Raw genomic sequence first — 19,497 nt, 5'->3', positions numbered from 1 at the left:
ACCTGAAATTATCAGTGAGTATTTCTAATTAAAACCAGCAATAAAAAGTTCACCATCAGAAATTATTGACAAGCTACTATGAGAAAGGCTTTTGTCCCCCACCTTCTATTCTTCATTAAAATCACTGCTTCTGTCAGACCTTGAAATTCCTTAGGTCTGGAACTGGAGCCTAACAAGGTAATAATTATCTCCTACCAATTTTCTACTTGTCCTTTATGACTGCAAATGTCACATTTGTGTGGAAGGACAGCAGAACACAATGCATCTGGGGAATACTGCAACAAAGGTCTGCTGCAGCTCATTTCCCAAGGCTGAAAGTGAGCACCTTGAAACAAGGCTCCAAAGGCACCTGAACAATGAGAACTGTTCAGGCACTATCCCAGCATAAGAATGGCCTCACATTTTGGAATCCTGAATGAAAAAACATGCAGCCATGTTTGTCAGCGTCACACCGGCTTGATGATCATAGTTTTTAGTCTTTTTAGGAGCAACAACAAGCATCAATCAGTAAATAAATACAGCCTTCACAGAACAGGAGTTTTAGCCTGCTATTATATCCATATATCCATAAATTTTCAGGCTCTTGCCCCTGCCTGGAGGTTGGAGAAGGGTGGAGAGAGGGTGAACAGGGACAATCCAGCGCAAGAGCAAACTCACAGCATGGCAGCCCTGTATCAGCTGGACGGGATAGATGGTAAATTGGAGTGGGTGTCACCTCCCACCCCCTGGATTTCTCCACCTCTGTTTACAGTGTTATGCTACAGGAGACACAAATGTGGCAAACAACAGAAAAAGTCTTATGCTGTCGGAAAGTTTGGAGAGGGTTCTCCTCCCAATGCTTTAAGTAACATGAGCTGTCAAGGAGTCTGGACTGAAATATCAGCAAAAGATGAGGCATTAAAGTTATCCACATCATAGCCAGCTCGTAGCTCTTGGCAGCATGATCAAGTGCTCTGGCAAGCTCCATCACTGCACCCACTCTGGTTGTGCAGAGAAGTGGGCTGTACTGAATAACACACACCTCGTGATGCCTGGGCTTACAATCCTGCTCAAAATGAACTTAAAGCTTGTGGGGGAAAAAAAAAAAAAAAAGCTTGATAGATTTTCCTCAGCACAGAAGTCTCACTTTTTCCACAGAAGATGTAGCAGCACTGCAGTGAAGCTCCTTGAAGGGATGAAAGAGAAGCAGCTCAGCCCCCAGCAGCAGCTTCCACTGCAGCTGGCCCTGAATGCCAACAATCTGGGGTGCAGGTGTGCATTTCTGCTCATGCCAGTGTCTTAGACACTCATTTGTGTGGAACAGAATGGCAAAGAAAGCCATCTTTTGATTCAGGCTAAATCTGAGCATTTTCTAAGGTGCCTTGCCCCTGCTTTCTGATTGCCTCCCAATAATGCCTCTGGTTTCTAATTCCAATGAAGCTAAGCTTTTGCTTGTTTTCACTGTCCAATAAGTAATGCACTAGAAATGTGGAAACTTCAGGGTCACAAGCCATGCTGGATCTGTGAAGAGCTGACATCACTGAGAGCTGTATGTGTGGAACAAGGACAGCGCACAATGGGTCTCTCCGTGATGACTTATTAATATTTCTATTGGCTCTTCATGGATAGGCTTAATGGTATTATCTGTGTCCTTAACAGAATATTCAACAAATGAAATATTTGTCTGATAACCCACTCTACTGAACAGCATGTCCTGACAGCCTGGACTCCCACGGCACCCCCCCAGCTGAAACAAACCAATTTTGCCGATGTCATTTTTCACCAACTGAAGCCTTTTCACCTCATTTTTATCTCAGTGACAGCCCATCTCCAGTAACCACCATTTACACTGACAATCTCCTTCCACCACATGCTCCACTTGTCAACAACAGCCACTTTTTTAATATAAAAATAGTTTCTTGGAATCTGGCTCAGAGTCTCACTCAAGTGTAACCACTTAAGATGTATCTTCGTTCAAAATCCTCATCTTCTTTTGCAGTGCTTTACTTAGTCAGTTAAGGCCCTAGAAATTAGAGCCACATTTCCTCTTCCAAATGTATTTACTTGTTATGATAGAATCGTAGAATGATTTGGGCGGGAAGGAATCTTCAAGATCACGTAGTTCCAAGCTCCCTGCCATGGGCAGGAGCAAATTTCACTAAACCAGGTTGCTCAGAGCCCATTCCACAACTTCTCTGGACAACCTGTTCCCATGAATCACCATCCTCACAAAAAAAAATCTTCTCAGGCATTAGATAGATCCAAGACAAACAGAGGAATAGAAGGCAAAGATGTCACTACCAGACCTACTACCATAACTTTTCCCGGCTTGGATCATTTTCCCACTTTTGTATATTGATTCATCATTGCAGATTTGTAACTTTTTTTTTTTCTTACAGTCTCTCTTTTATATTCCCAGCTTTCTTTCTCCTCCTCCTTTTTTCTCCATCTGCCATTTTTGTACACTGTACTGCTCCTCCCAACCCTTTCTTGTTCTCTTCTTCAGGCCAGAAGTGTGTGCAGTGCAGCAGTTGTCTTCTCTGGCTTTTTCAATCATACAGGTGTACACAGACAAACAAATTCATGTATTTTAGAAGACAAATACAAAGCACTTTCTTCCTTCGTCATTAGGAGCAGATGATGGTGACATTTGTGGTGAATGTCATGACTCACTAAAATCTGGGCCCTGAGAAGTCTGTCCTCTGTGCAGACTGGTTTTGTCCCAGTGTAAATGATCCACTAAGAGAGCACTGCAGGATCCAGTTCTTCCACTGTATCCTTACCCCAACCTCTCTGTATTTCAGGCCATTGAAAGCCAGTTAGAATGTAAGGCCAGCCCTGGAAGTAGGTTTCATATTCCACAAAAATGTGGTGTAACCTCATAGAGGTGTGATATCCTTGTAGTAGCCATCCAAAAAGTTGCTTCAGGGCTCTGTTTCAGCCAGAGCATCAGGCCTAGGAAAGCAGACTTGTACTGCACTGTTATTTTTTAATGGCCCTTTTGTTGCCTAGCCAGAGAGATGGACTCTGGCAGCTAATTTGACAAAATGTAAAGCTTTGCTGAGGCCACTAGAGTGTCTGGCTTCAGCAAGGAAGTCTGCTGGAAACTAAAGAGTAAGCTTCAGGTCAGTGGCAACTCAGTTGATAGTAGGAATCACACTGCTATCCATCAGACAAGTTCCTGGAAGGACTCACACGTCTGTTACTCCTCTTGGCCCTGTCACCTTTCAGAGGATAAATTAAGATTTCAATGAACACATGGATGTTGTATGAGGAAGGAACTTCACTTATCCATGTAAATATGTCTTACAACTTTTCTGGTCAGTGCTTGTTCCCTCTGGTACATAATGCTGCTTAACTCATAAGAAGGGGTACTAGCAGATGAAATAAGAACAATTTGTCTTAGGTCATGACACAGTTGACAATGTCACTGGACATAACACTGAAGCTTAAAAAAGGCCTAACAACATGCCAGAGAAATGGAATAAATAAATCGGAGATGACTTTTAAATCATACAAAATGAATAACAATTTTTTTCTGCTGTAATACTAAAGCCCCTCTTCTGAAGCAATTTTACATGACAGACCAAAAAGGACTGTTGATATTGTATATATTCTAGCACACACATAGAAGATTATATTGAAAAGCTCATAAAACCAGCACTCCAAAAATCATGCAACCCAGAATTAAAGATTTCCATATACCCTTAATTTTATCTGTTGGTGAAGGACACAGTCAGTATTAAATTTTGAAAGTTATTTTTTCTACACAACCCAGTCTTGGTTGGTGACTGAAAGAAATGCATTTTATTGGACTCCTTAGCCTGACTCTTCAGGTAGAGGTCCCAGACACAGTTTGAATATGGTGTTCACAGTCTGTTCACAGCATTGTTGGTTTCCAACTAAGAATTTCTCTAGTGCTTGCTCTTTATTGTATGATAGCTCAATTTCCACAAGAATTTAGCATTGAATAATGTCTCCTTGGTACCTAGTCAGCAGGATTCACAATCTCTAGTTTGGATTCAAGTACTCTTGCAATTACTTTTTGTTAGGGCTAGGCATCAGCAAATGGGAGCCACAAAATCAGCATAAGGGTATCCAGTGAAAAATGCCAAGAACGTGTATCAGGTCCTGAAGGAACTTTAAGAAAGAAAGAGAGCTCCTAGAAGTTAGAAGATCCTCAAATTTAGAGGAGACTGTCTGCACCCAGTTTGGAAAGGTGGAAAGATGGGTGGGATTTCCATTTGGGGTCCTTCAAAGACATGTCCCACACCCCAGTGTCTAAGCAGGGAACCATGCTGTTTGCTACTGAAGAGTCTTCTGATAAAGTTCCTGAAAGGTGAGCAGGTTCTTCACCCCCAGGATCATTCCTGAGGGTTTGCTGGGGAAAGAGGCAAAGTGGAGCAATTCAGAGCTGTGAGAGCACTTTTTCCACATTTCGTGCATCTTTGTGAGACACTAGTTCAGGTCATTTTACAGAAGAATCTTCAACCCCAGCCTCTATAGATTCTGTCTGAGTGGTTTTTAACTGCTATTTACTTTAAAAACTCCTTCTGTGAGAAGTCTGTTGGATTGAGCCTCCAAAATGAGACCAGCATATTTTATGATTCAGATACAGGCATATTTTATGATTCCCTTCAGGCCTTCAAGACAAAGGGGACAGAAAATAGTCTTAAAATGAGGACATTGTTACATGACTGTATAGGTCTAGTGACAAAATTTAGATACATAAGTCACAAAATGATGGAAATAACTGTATGTGCATTTAGGCATTTCCAGGACAATGTATCAACTAGGTTGGGAGCAGGGGGATATGAGTAATGAATTTAGGCACCTGAAATGGTAGATGGCCATTATGTCTTACCTACACCTCTTCTGAAGTCCTTCTGTGCTATATGTGATTTCCAAAAGGACGGCTCCTCAGGCAAACAGAGGCCATGGTGAGGCACAGACCAGGTGAAAACATTTTCATGTGTGCATGGTATTACTTACATTTCTACTTTGTGTTTATGAAAGACTGCCTTTTAATTAGTAAAATATATATCGGGAAGTGGACTCAGAAGATATTAAAATCATCTTTACATTGTTTAGTTTATGTGGTCTAACTGAGGCAGCCAAGAATTCAGAAGTGCTAGAGGGATACTTCAGGCTGATAGTATCATATGCTTTGGGGTATTCTGAAGGGGAAAAAGTGAGAATATTTTTTAATAAGACCTTATGGTCTTTCTTTTAATAAAAAAGTGCATAGAACAAGGCATAGTGAAGAATTTAAAATTTTGTTTCTAATACAAGCCACACAAAGCCATTACTCTTTATATAAAAAATATTCTTTATAATGCTGCATATAGTTTCTTTTGTACTATGTTTTTGCTACTATATCTACAGAACTTCCATAAATCTGCCATTTTCTGCTCAATGCCTTGACATAACTGAGTTTTAGCTTTTTGGATGTGACATAAAGCTTGTGTGATTTTACCAAATGATTTGTTAGTCAGAACATTATCAACCCAGCCAGTGTTACACTTTCAATATTGTATTTCTGGAACAAACTCACATAAAATCACGAAATAGAGTTAGCTGTTGAAAGAAGTTCTATATGTCTAATGAGATCTAAGGAATTGATAACAAATAAAAAATACATGTTTCCATATGCCTTTTGCTTTTTTGTTATATTTGCAAAACTGATGTCTTTTTGCAGTTATGCTGTTCCATTGTATTTTAAGGTATTCTTGCTTAGGACTAGTTATTATAATAACTATCTAATATATTAATTTAATCAAAATATCTATTTGGCAGAAGTAAATCTGCAGCAACTATCAGCAAAATTTTTACATAACTTTTAAAATACTTACCAGGGCTGGACATAGGAAGCTAACTAGATATCAGTGCTGCAGCAACCAGCAATTTGACAGTCCTGTGTCATTCTGGCTAACTATATAATGCACTATATATACTAACAATATAAGCATCCCTTAGTGATGGTCTTTCAGAAATGGATTAAATAGTCAATCAAGTCCAATGGTTTTCCATGGTGTGGAATTGTATACGGCATATCTGCCAAAAGTCATTGCTACGTATTCAAAAGCATGTTGTTACTTCCCTGTTAGGTCTTGAGGACAGACTAGTGTTCAGCTGGTTTTATCTAGTCCATCTTTCTATTTATATTATATTAAAATCTAGAATTCCTATCGCAGTTTGTTTTTATCATCTGAAATTGTGGAATGTGAGTCATCGGAATCCTTTTGAGTCTCATTATTTTTAAAGTTTTCATGTTGATTTTTGTTAGGCAAGAATGGTTTGAGCAAATTCAGGACTACATCTTTGCCTGGTTGAAGCTAGTCTTCAATTGCCTAAAACTGCCTGGATCTCACAACGCTGCAGCTTAATCATAAATTCAAGGAGGCACAAGTCCTTAGTTTGCTTTTCTACTGGTAGAGATATCATTTATTGAAAATACAGTTCTATCTAAAAGTCTATTGCACAAGTTTTGTGGAATTTTAGTCATCACTTTAGTAGGTGACACTTGCAGTGTAATCATTCTATATCTTGCCATTCAGGATGTATAAAATCACAAAAGGAAAAAAATCTGTGAACCTGTTCCTGCTTGTAATTTGTTTACAGTGCTTTTTGTCTGCTAAGAACTTAGAGACATTTCCAGGTCCAAACAGTCAGGACACATAATGCAACAGGAACCAGGTCACTGAGGAAGACATTTGCAAGAAAATCTTATGTGCATATCAGTACACCAGGGGATGCTGATTTTCCTTTAGTGGGGTTGAGTAGGAAATTCTCCTCTGACACTGATGGGATTTTATTATAACAAAGAGAATATTCTTTGACAATCTCTCTCAATCTCTCTTTGAATGATCAACATTGAAAAACTCTCTTTTTTCCCCTGAGAGATTATCAGTGAAATATTGGCTAAGGTCAATTGAAGCACATTTATTTCCACATTTATTATCAACCATTTTCCGGTTTAACATTTTTAATACATTTTTCTTCTTAAAAGGAGAAATTATTACAGTAAAACATACTTTGAAAATGCTGAACACAAACATTTCTCATTTCAGAAAAACTACATAAATTGTCCCAACAGAACTTTACAACTTTTAATGTTGATTTCAAAGGACTAAGTTTCTAAGGAAAACTTCCAATTAGTCTCCTTCTGCCTTGTGTCCCATTTTACCCATGCCAAAGCTACTAACACTTCTGGAATTAAGGTGCCTCTGTTAGCAGAGGTGCTGATTCAATTTCTCACCATTGTTTCATCAGTCCTGCTGGCTTTCCTCTGGGTAGTTTGGTCCAGCCCCTCCATGTCTATGCTAGGAAACTGAACAGGGCATGATCCTGAGCACTGCCCTGCCGTTGTGCATGCTGCTGAAGTCATCAGCATCTTCTCCAGCCTGGCTTTGGTCCATGCCAACCAGCACTCTCCCTGCTGGTGTTATAGCACGGACAGACAGACAGCTTAAACACACGGTTAGGTAGCTAATGATCAAGTGCAGGCTTGGGAACAATTCTGATAGCAATTCTGAGTAGGGATGCTATATTTTGCTTGGGAAAAAATCTTATCTTTATTGATTAAAAACCTGTTATGCTCAGGTAAGTCTCACTCAAAGCAGTCAAAGAAGCTTCTCAGTCAATGCTCTCTCCTAAAAAGGTTCAACTACTGAAATAGATAACTTGGGTATGTAGAGATACCTTATTCCTAAATAGGATTTTGTGTAGGCACTTTGTCAGAGGTTGCTTTCAAAGTGTTAAGAAAGTCTGCTCTGTTATTATCATGTATGTTTTTCTGTGAGAGTTGAAAGGCCAGGCTTCAACAGGATGATCTTAAATTTAAAAAAATAAATAAAATTCATCTTTTCCTTTCCCACAGATGTGCTAGCTTCCTTCCCTCTCACCTAGCCCCATTTGCCTCATGAGGGGCAGCCATCCATCTGTCCTTATGCCATATTTGTAGCTGAGAAATGCTTCTGTGTACTGCAGAACCCGAGCAACGTGAATGCAGCTGTGCAGGAAATGAGAATGCAACCAGAGAAGGCTGGCAGCTAAGAGAGCTGTAGGGGTGTTTGGTCCAGTGGTTTGCAGGCTTTTTGGACCTGGACTTATTAAATGCATGCTCACAATTATATGCTTGAGCTTCAGGTCAGGGAGTTCCATCATAAGTCCATTCAATCAAATATGGGCTGCTGCAGCACTGAGCTACTCGGGCACTGGAAACCCTGGAACCACCAGCTCAGTGCTCCAGGAATATGCCATCCCATAAAACACCTGTAAAGCAATCACCTCGGTGTCTTTTTCTCACATCAAATGTGCTTGTCCCCCAAAATTGCAGAGAAATAGTTTTGTCACTTTTTCTGGACAATGCTAGTTCCACAGAGGAACAGTAAATAACTCCTTGTCTCTGAATTGGTTTAAATTTACACTTCAAAACTGAGGAATAAATATGACAGCTATTTGATCTTTGCATGAAAATGGACTTCAAAGCTGAGCATGTATTTCTGTTCATTCTACAGCTACAGATTTCCAGCAGAACATGATTATGCCTCTGATTACTGATGCCTATTGTAGTAGCAGTTTCATCTGGTGCTTTTTCAGAATTTAATCATTGTCTTTTGTTGACCAGTACAACAGTACAGAGAGCTTTGCACTACATGTGTAAGTGGCTAGTCTAATTGAAAAACAGACTAAATCTACCAGATTTTTGTAATGCAGTAAATTGTGAACAGGAGAATACAAATGTCCTCAATGTCTGCATGTGTATTGTTACTTTGAAGCTACTCCCAGCTACCACCATCACAGGATCAGAGGAGAAGCTAACACCCACTACTTTAAATAATTATTGGATTCGTTTTTCTCATTATTTCTCATTCATCCTATTTTGAGCACCACCCCACTTGATGTTATAATTAGTTCTCTGAAAAACCTTTTGCAGAATAAATGGTTCTGGCTTTGGTGTATCAGAGATATGACAGCTATGTGTGTTAGGCAGAATAAACAATTTAGTCATCGAAACTTGCAGTTAAACCCAGGCTTAATTTCAATATTTGTACAAAAGCTATGCATATAAAGAGTGTTTTCTATATTTTCTTCCTTATAAGCAGAGGCCTTAAGTGGATGCATAGGATTTCTAGTTCTGTTAGTGTGTGGCTCATAACACTGATTTTTTTAAAGCCATGTGCAAATGCAACTTAGATTTTTTTTAATATCAAATATGTGTAACCAACATCAAATCTATAGGGGCAAGTTCACCAAGTGAAGTAGAAGGAAAACAGTGATGTTTGCTCTAAATATGTCTATTCAAAAGCAGTTTAAGGAATTTCCTTCTGTTCCTCTATAAGCATTTTTAACACACTTTTTTTAGCCTTCTTTTTTTTAAAGAAGGGCTTTAAGTTCAATACAGTAAAGACCTTTCTGTTCATGTCCTGTCTTATCTTCTCTTGTTTCTCCTCTGAGTCTCCTTCAGTCTTGTAACTTCTGCACTCCCTGTGCTCCTGACTTTGCACACTACTTATCTCAGAGGGTACTTCCCCTTCCTGCAGCACAGAGTGGAAATGCAGCTTCAAGTCAGAGACTGAAAGGTTCCTTAAAGGCCCTGCACACCAAGAGCAGCACCCAGCCAGTATTCACCCAGCAGGAGACATTGCCTTTGCAGCAATCATTACATTTATTGGAGTTCCATGACTCCAACAAGAATAAAAGCCTCCAAAAATGGTTGTCCCTTTTCTCTTTACAAATTCAGTAGTAGGGAGGTTTATATGGATCTGGCAGAAAGGAGGCTGAGAGCATTGGCTTTTGAGCACTGATCCCAGACAGACCCAGCCTTGAACGCAGCTCACACAAAGAGACAAAACCAAACAGTGAATTCAGGGGGTTCAGTGGCAGTGACCTGCTATTTAATAAGGCTTAAAGAAATGCTGAGCTCTTGCAGTTGTCTGTTGGTACAATAATTTAAGGTTCATGGCATTAGTGATAAGAGGACATTGCAGCACGGCATCACTTCCAGACTTCGTCCTCACTTGATGTCCACTCACCTGTGCAAAATGAGTCTGTAACCAACTATTTCCTTTCCAGGAATAGCTTGGGTCTAGAAAATGCTGCAAAATAAGGCAGGAAGTCAGAATCCTAAAGAATGTTGGCCAGCTTTCCCGTTGCTAAAAATAAAATTGGGGTGCCACTTTTATTTCAGTTATTCCATTTGTCCTACCAAATGTTTGTTCCAGTGGAAAGAATTCAGGTGTTCCTCATTATCCTTCTGTGCTGTTACAGAAAATAAAAACATGAAATTAAATTAAGTACTTTTCATTGGACAGTGTTTTAATGATTCAAAGAGTATAAAGTCAGTATTAGTATTCATGTCACATTCAATTATCTCCCTACCATGTCCTCCCATTTGCTTTTCCATGTGTTGGTTCATCACACAATGCTAATTAGGTCACTTCAAATGGACCATAATTGACAATGACACTTTTGCAGGTTTATATTTTCACACAGAAAATCTGAGAATAAATTAATGACCAGCAATTTTGACAATTACGGTCAATTAAATTTGTCAACATCACAATTGACAAAATTAATCTATATTTAATATTGAAACCTTGACATTAAGAATGCAGTCTTGGCAAGTAACAAGATTTAGGTGACAAATGTGTAATACTGCATCAAAATTATTAATTCTCAAAAGATATGGGCTAAAATGCTGATATCTTTTAGATCTAATGTCCTACCAATAGAAAACTAACTAAAACAATAGATCCTGAAGCTCACTTTCACCAGTGGGAAAAAAACCTATCTTCTAATTAATGACCACACCATTTTCTAGGTTTTAACAAAGGTATTAAAAATTACAGTATTGAGGAGTCAGTGTTTAAACTGCATGCCTACTTTATCTAAAACTTTATCTAAAAAAAGAAAAAAAAATTACAAAACTCAATTATGTCTTTTCTCATTTCTAGACTGGCTACAAATTTTTATAGGTAAACTGCAAAATACCTTGGGAATTTACTGACAATGCTCAACATAAATCTAATACCACTATATCCATGCACCAGAATTATAGATTTTGTTGATTCTTCTGGGCAAACAGGTCCACAGATAATAATCCTCTCCTCAGGCTGCATATTCCTTATAATAATAGTAAAAAACCATCAAAATTAATGCAGAACATGACAAAATTAATTAAATCATAATTAAAATATCAGAATAAATAGAATCATAGTAAAATAAGTTAAAACACAGAGCAGTCATTGGGTTTGTGATATATGTATAAAAACTAAAAATATTATAAGAACTAAATATTATAAGAACTAAAAATATTATAAAGGATTTCTTCCCAAGAAGCACTGGAGAGCAGTGGCTCTTAAACACTGGTTCTACCGAACCAAATTTGGATGACACTGCCAGCAGTTTTCCAATTTTGGACCTGGAAAAAAAAATGAAAAGTCCATTAACTGAACTTCATTTCCAAAAAGCAATAAAACTTCAATTTTAAATCCTGTTTATTGTTACTACCCTCTGCTAGAACACATTTTGTCCTGAGGATGCGCACAGGTCAAACAGTTGCATTAATGCAATTCAGACAGGCTTTTTGAAATTAACCCCACACACACTTTGCGACACCCAGGGAGACTTCTGTCTTCTGTGGTCATTTGGAAGTCATTAGTCAAGCTAAACAGCCATGAAAAACATTGATGGGACAGGATAGTAAATCAGACACAAACAAAATCCTTATTATCCAGGATATATTAACTCCGTGCTTAATGTGGAGCTAGTGCTATATCAACTGTAAAGCAAGATGGCTTGACAGACATTGATATAGTTGGAACTGGATTACTATAGCCAAATGCAAATTGAGGATAATAGCTGGCAAATCTGAGAATAGACTTCATCAGCTTTCCACGCACGTGCTTGCATGTGGACTTCATATTGCCATATTCATTTTGACTTAAAGTAGTTAAATTCATTAAAAGAATTAACAGTTCATTACAGCACTGTTTCCTGATTAAACTGTGTGGCCTAAGTCACTATTTTTACAACTGCCAGGAAGGTCAAATCAAATTTAATTGAAAATAAGAGTAAAAAGATGTATGTAGCCTGTATAATTCTTCTTGCATTTTTCAGAGTGTAAGATGGTGTGTGGTAATGTGATGTCTGAGCTAAAGGTAACAGTTCCAGTGCTTTGTGGGAATTACTTTCACCTTTCTTCATCTAAACCATTGGATTTGGTAGAGAATGCTGTCAGGCCTCAGGAATAACAATTTAGGTCTTTAAGGTTTTATTAGTAATGTTTGGATTACCAGAGTGCTTAAGAAGTTCGAAAAGGAACAGTGTTCTAACTAATGTAGTCTTACCCCAGAGTGGAACAAGATGGTTTAACAGCAAAGTCAAAATCTCTTTGAAAATAAACAGCTGGAAAGAAAGATGGGAGAAAAAGCAAAAGAAGACAACTCAAATTCCATTGTAAGCAAGAGAAATATGCAAGAAAATGCCAGATCTTCAGAAGATTTCCACCTGCAGAATCCCACATTTGGTTTGCAACACAAATCAATGAATACTCTTGGCTCTTGAAGACTTCTGACAATCTGTTTCCTTCAGTCAGGTATTTCCTCTTGTCCATTCTGATTATGTCAGAGTAAGCAGACCTAGGAATCCTTCTGCCTGTGATCTGCATCACCATTTCTGACAAAGCAATGGTGATAACAGCATGATATCAGTTTATTCACTAAAGAAACGGCACGGTGAGCTCAATCATTATAAAGCAAGAAGATAAACTAATACAAAGGGTTATTTGATCACTGACAATAAATGTGTCCTCCTCAATGGACTACATGTCAAAAGCAAGACAAAAATTCTCATACCTATACAAAGTGCAAATCTCACATTTTTTTCAAAGCACCACTCACTTTTTAATTAAGTAAGCAACCCAGAAATGGACCAATGGAGAACAGACTCCCTCAGGATGAAGGAGGCTTGTCTGAGTTGCCAAAAACACCTCACTGAATTACCCCCATACACAATCCTTCTGGAAGCTTCTAAAGAAGCCACCCCTGTAGCCCCCACACTATGAACACCTGTCTATACAAAACCTTACAAAATCTAATGACTCAAAAACTAGCTGCTAGTTTGCTGTTTGGAAAATTAAGAGAATGTGTGTGCTTTAAAATACCCAAACTTCACAACTTGTCATACATTCAAATTTACTGTCAAAGGTCAGCAGACTATTTTTTCTTTCTGTATCCAATTTTTGCCACAGAAACAATTGACAAATGTAATTTTTGGATATCCACCTTTGAATCATATATATAATGCCATCTTTAATAAGATTGGCTTATTTAATAAATAAGAGAGGGTATCAGTGGCCTAAGGGAAGAAGCATGGGATTCCTTTGGAGCATATTAACTCCTAGATGATCACTTGGGTATAGTAAAATGATATGTTTTTGTGATCTGTCTTTTGTGACAACTTAAGAGAGAAGCAAAAGTGTTCTTTGTGCCACTGCTGCTGCATTTGGGGATGGAATCAGAGGAAGTTTCAGAGCAAGTTTCTTCTGTTCCAGGTATGCTCAGCTTCTAACACTGACATGCATTTGTTGGTTTTGCAACCAGTTTTGCAATCAATTTCAGAGGTAGAGGTCTTTTTAGATTTCCAGGAGAGCATTGTCACTCCCCCAACCAGGGGAACTGAACACGAGTAACGCCTAACTGAAAAAAAAAATGCTGTGCCGTTTATTTTACTAAAGTTTTTAAGATTATTTAAAACCTTTAAATGGAAGCTGACACCAAAATTTAAAGATGTTACTATTCACATCTAAATTTGCAAGGAATCATTTGAATGCTATTTAAGAACATGTTGGGGGTTTTTTAATCAGAGAATGTAGATGAAGAAACTCCATGATCCTAGCATTAAAAGTGCAATGCGTCCCCTCAGGTATGAGAAGGAAGCTCTGAAGTTGTCACAATTACACAAAATACCCTTCAGAACCTCTGCAAAATTGCACAAAGGATGAGGCTGAAGAGGTTTCCATATAGATAATATTTCTTCTGATAGAAATGAGCACCTTATAGAGAGTGTCAATAAGATATAAATACAGCCTTTTGAGTCATACAAACATACAGAAGAAGATTACAGATAAGTGAGACCTCCAGGGAAGGGTCTACATTGTTTTTATAGCATGGTTGATTCATTGCAACCATCTTTTCTCAAAAGAGTCATTTTCTTTTGCTTTTAAGAGCCATGGAGGGCATGAGGCAATTCGTTATCATACCTGCTTGGCTGGGATGAACACGAATTCCCATAGCAAACCCACACGCTTTGGACTGCCCCCACCAGCTGAAATTTTCTTTCTGTGGCTTTCTAATGCTCCTAACACACTACAAATAAGCAATGATAAGCAGATTCATAGGGCTCCATGAGAGAAGAACACACAGCACCAGCCCACACAGCCCAAGGGTGACTCCAGCTGCTGTCTTCGTACTTTCTACCCCAGGCACTTGCTCTGTACGAGCAGGAAGAAAAGCTGCCTCTGTGATAGCTAATGAGTCACTTGCATGGTTAACTTATGGGTTTGGATGAATAATATCAATCAGACTTGCCTGCAAAGAGCTTTTTTTCCCAGAGCACCTCACTCATTCCTTTGGCTCAGCACATTTAAGAACACCATTTTGAGCCTGGTTTGGGAAGGAGGAAACTTGCACATGTTTTTGTTGGTTTCTTTGCCTGTTTTCCATGAGGTTTTTATGATGCATTTAAAAGGTATTGTGGTCTAACCCCACCCAGAAACTCTGCCTCAGACAGCTGCCTGCTCACTCTCTGCAGTGGGATGGAGGACAGCATCAAAAGTGTAAAGGTGAGAAAGCTCATGGGTTGAGAGAAAGACAGTTTAACAGTTAAAGCAAGAGCTGCACATGTAAGCAAAGAAAAACAAGGAATTCCTTCATCCATCCCCAGGAAATCAGGGTTTCCATCACATGTAATCACAGAATCATAGAATGGTTTGGATTGGAAGGGATCTTCAAGTGTTGGAGATTTTTTCAGAGATGGCCTAGAAGGCAGCTGTGAGGAGCAGATTCTCACAGCCTGCTTCTGTGAACAGCGGAGGTTCTCAGGTTATTTTTAATTACAAGTAAAAGTGGCAAACATGAAGGCCTTGAGTCAAAGCCTTGCACACCAGAGTTCTCAGGCAGCTTTCTCATAAGAAGTGGATGTTCTATCTTTGGCTGTTTTGGGAAAGCAAGAATAATTTTGAGAACCCAAATCTTGGTATTGGAAACATAAGGAGGAGTTGGTATGTTATCTCTGACCTATTGTGAGTCAGATTTTGCAATATGCATGAAGTGAATTAACACTGTTAAAAGGTGATTGATAGATGAATAAAGGGGAGTCGATGCTGACCAACGCAAGGTGGGTCGTCTCCCCTCCAACTTCAATATTCAAGATCACCTAGCTTCCTTCTAGACTTGGAGAGACAAATGCCACTACTATGGAAGTCCCTCTCATTCTCCTTCTTCCCCCAGCTGTTTATGCTGAGCAGGACACCATGCTGGATGGAATGTCCCTTTGGTCAGCTGGGGCCAGCTCTCCCAACAATGTGCCCTCCCCAGCCTACTCATTGTCAGGACAGCTGGAGAAACAGAAAAGAGTCCAACTGTGGGCAAACACAGCCCTGTTGGAAGTGCTGTAAGGAAAATTAACTTTATCCCAGCCAAAACCAGTACAAGGGGTAATCAGAAATAATTCACTGAACAGTTTTGGTGGCACAGAAATACGTTTGTCTGAACTGAAGCTGCAAGAAGGTAGAAGCAAAAACCAGCAACTTGGAATGGCAGGGCACAACATAGAAAGACTCCTTTTCCAGACATGCCATTAATGCCAGTCAGTTCTTTGTCTTTTTAAAGGATTTAATTATTTAATCATTCAATCTATGCTTTTGCTAGTCCCAGCTGTCCCCACCATATATTACCAAAAAAAATCTCTGCAAGCAGGTGTAAGTACTTGCAAAGACACAATCACAAAGGATAAAAGAAAAAAGCTGTTTATGTTGACTAGAGACATGTGAATTTTCATGACTGCTTTTAGTTTTTCTCAAGTGTTTTTTCCTTATTTGTTAAACCATGAAAAATGTTGGGCTGTTTGTGCTCCAGGTCAACACTAGCATCTGCCTCCAGCAGGTTGTACAACATGACAGTCTGGACTTTCAAGGTAGGTGAGTGAAATGAGAAGAACAGATTATAATAACTTTTAATTCTACTGTTTCTAAACACTGCACTTAAACACTCCTGAAGATCTCCAATTAATTTTGTTTTCTACCTTTCCTCTCCAAAGTGTTGAATGGGATGGAATCCTACCAAAGGCCTCAGCCTTACCCATATATGGGAGTTGGAATTTGTCCATTTTTCCAATCTAGGTATGACATGGAGATTTAATCAGCTTTTTAGCATTGCCCGGCAGTACAGATGGATCAATAGGAAAATAGCTCATGGCAGCAATAGCAAACTCTCCCTGAGGTCAGCAGGTAGAGGCAGCACCCACATGAGAGTGTGCCCTTCCCTCCTTCATTCATTTTATAGTGGCAAGCAAAACATGCAAAAAAGAGTGAAGGAGAGACTGGTGTAAGTGTGGATTTTTTGGATTTTGCTGGGAGCACAATGAGAAAGTCAGGGCAGTGGGAAGAGGTGCAGTTCCTCTCCTTTGTGCTTTGATTCAAGGTCAGTGACTTGGACTCTGCTTCATCCAGAAACATTCCTCAAAACACTAAGCCAAGAACCAAGCAATCTGACATGCCAAAGTCCGCTGAGAGCTGTTCTAAGTAACTATTTCCTTCATTTAGGGTTTTGAATCTTTTCTTTACAGTGTGTTGCATTCCCTCTAACTTGCATCTATCAATGCTACTGAAATAACAAAGGTTTGCTGAATAGCCCAAAGGTGGAAAAGCCCCTTCCTGCAGCTGTGTTTTTTAATCTAAATTTAGAAAGAGCACGACATAGATTCCACTTGGACCCTGAATATTCTTTAATTATGGCTATGTGTTATGGCTGTTTGGATTTCACAGTAGAAAAGAGGAAAGTCATAAACTAATGGGAAGACAGTTGTTCCTCCTTCCCCAGAAAATATAAATATACAAGCAGTAAATTTTATTTGATTTTTAAATGGAGATTCTTGCTCACTATATTAATAGATCTAAGAGTTATCATTTGCATGATGACATTATGGGCACAACAAATGTGTGATTTAATGGTAGCTCAGATCGTCTAAAGACCAAAAATTGCACCTGATAGCTCTAAAATATAATGCATGGCCGTTCATTTAAGAAAAAAAAATGGAATCAGTAAAAATATAAAGCATGTAGAAAATAAAAGGCAACAGAAATTGAATATGTGTATAGCTATTTTTCCAAATTCCTTTCAAAACTATTCATATAATTTAAAAGCATTCAGAAATGAGGTCAGCTTCTGGCAGATCATGTGGTCGTGACTTTACTGAACCACTGTTCTGTGCTCAGCTCCGTATGTGTCATCCTTCTGCTGTGTAATTTTGTTTCCAAAGTCTAAAGATATCATTAAAGTGACATGTCTGCAGCCTGGTATAATAGACTGACCACTTTGCACTTTAAAAAAAAGTCACAAATGTGTTAATCATTAAAGATATACTGAACAGAATTTCTATGTAACTATATCTTATTAATTCTTTGAGAGAATAAAGTTTCCAAGAAGTCGAGAAAAGTATTGCTGCAGACGTAGAACTTCAGTTTTTCCTAAAGCTTACCAAGAGCCCTCAAGTTTTGTACACTTTTCTCTTTTCCTAACATCCTCCTCCTTCAAACACCTTGCTTCTTCATCTCTTAAGAGAAAGCAAGGTCTGGAACAGTGTCTTTCATATTGCTGTCTTAAAGCAAGAGCAAGAACCTCAGCTAAATATTAAGGAAATAATACTCATCTATAACAGAAATCAATTAAATAGTTGATGCAAAGTCAGCATTACCTGGATCTTTAAGAAAGTTTCAGAGAAGTGGGGAGCATTGAAAATAATTTGGTTTTGTAGCCTGAATTTCCCTGGAATAAGTTTAGTGGGAGGCTTTTTTATCTCTTTGGTGCGTTATGTCTTTCTGAGCATAAGGAGTAATCAGACAGTACTCAAGAATTTTAAAAAAAAATAAGAGGAAGAGGAAATATTTCTGAAAATAAATAGCTTCCAAAATATTTTTCATCATCAAAACTAATAAAAAAATATTCTCCAGATATGAGCAAAAAAATGAACTGGTTTTAGAAATTTAGAGCTCAGGTTATTCAAACAATACTATACTTTTATAAATACTGATTTCAGTTAAAGTACTCATCTTTGCAAATTACTGAAAAGTAAATTCTTATTCTTACAGGAGCAATGTAAAAAGTAAGAGATCATTGACACTCTTTTATACCATCTAAATAACCTTGTGGAATAAAAATATCAAGGGTTTCAATCAAGGTATTGCCTTGCAGACCTAACAAGCTGAGGAAACCTGACAAACAAAGATCTTCAAGCAATCAGGCAGAAGATAATTTCATCCTTGTTTATAGTTTGAAGAAAAAAGCTCTTTTAGACTACCATGAAACACATTTTGAAAACCAGAGGTTTCTGTAACTGTAAACTGAAATTTAGAAATTATCTAAATTCCACACCAGCAATTTCTTTATTTGTCTTCCTTCCATAGGGCTGTACTACACAGGTCAAATCAACAACTTTTTATTCATCTACAGCATCCCCTTTTAATAGGAATTTCTGCCACTTACACTGTAGATGAGTTCCAGAATTTTTTTAGACCATACACTACATAAATCCCTTTGCTCTGTCATGCATACTTTAATAAACACTTAAAATATTCCTTTTGCTACTGCAAGTGATTCTTAATGTTTCACATAGCCACAGAAAATGCAAAAGAATTGAACTTAGTAAAATTCCAGAAATGCAAATCTTGAAGGCTCAACACAGAACTTTTATCACAGATGGCAAATTTCATCCCTTCCAACTGTGCAGGCATAACTTTCCTTTACTATGTTAAAAAAGCAACTTTAAAAGTTTTTAAGAAACTGGCTTAATCTTCCAGCTTAGGGTCAGTTTCTGCAGGTGTATTAAGGGTTCTTAAACACTGTGACAAACAGCTGCAAAAGTTATTACCAAATCTGCACCTCATATTCTGGTGGCCTTGCCATGAGTGAATTGTTTCATCCTGTGAACAAGGATTCACAAGATTTTATTTTAACGAGTGTTTTTCATTACCAGCTCATCAAGTCATAACTCACCACAGTGGAATTCTCACCAAGGAATTATCCCATATTATTGTTTTAAACAATAATACAGTGAAATGTCCTGTGTCCTCTGCATCCATAAACTTGAACTTCCTAATTACATTAGGAAATGTTTTGTGTTTTTAGCAAATTTGATCTTGCTAGTACCTCTTAGAAAATTATTATAACAAATAGTTCTATCAAAAAAATGCTTAATGCTAAGTAGAAATTTTTAAATTAATTTGAAAAATTGAAT

This window comes from Zonotrichia albicollis, chromosome 3 (assembly GCF_047830755.1).
Source record: "Zonotrichia albicollis isolate bZonAlb1 chromosome 3, bZonAlb1.hap1, whole genome shotgun sequence".
Lineage (NCBI taxonomy): Eukaryota > Metazoa > Chordata > Aves > Passeriformes > Passerellidae > Zonotrichia > Zonotrichia albicollis.
This window is presented reverse-complemented; position numbering follows the sequence as displayed.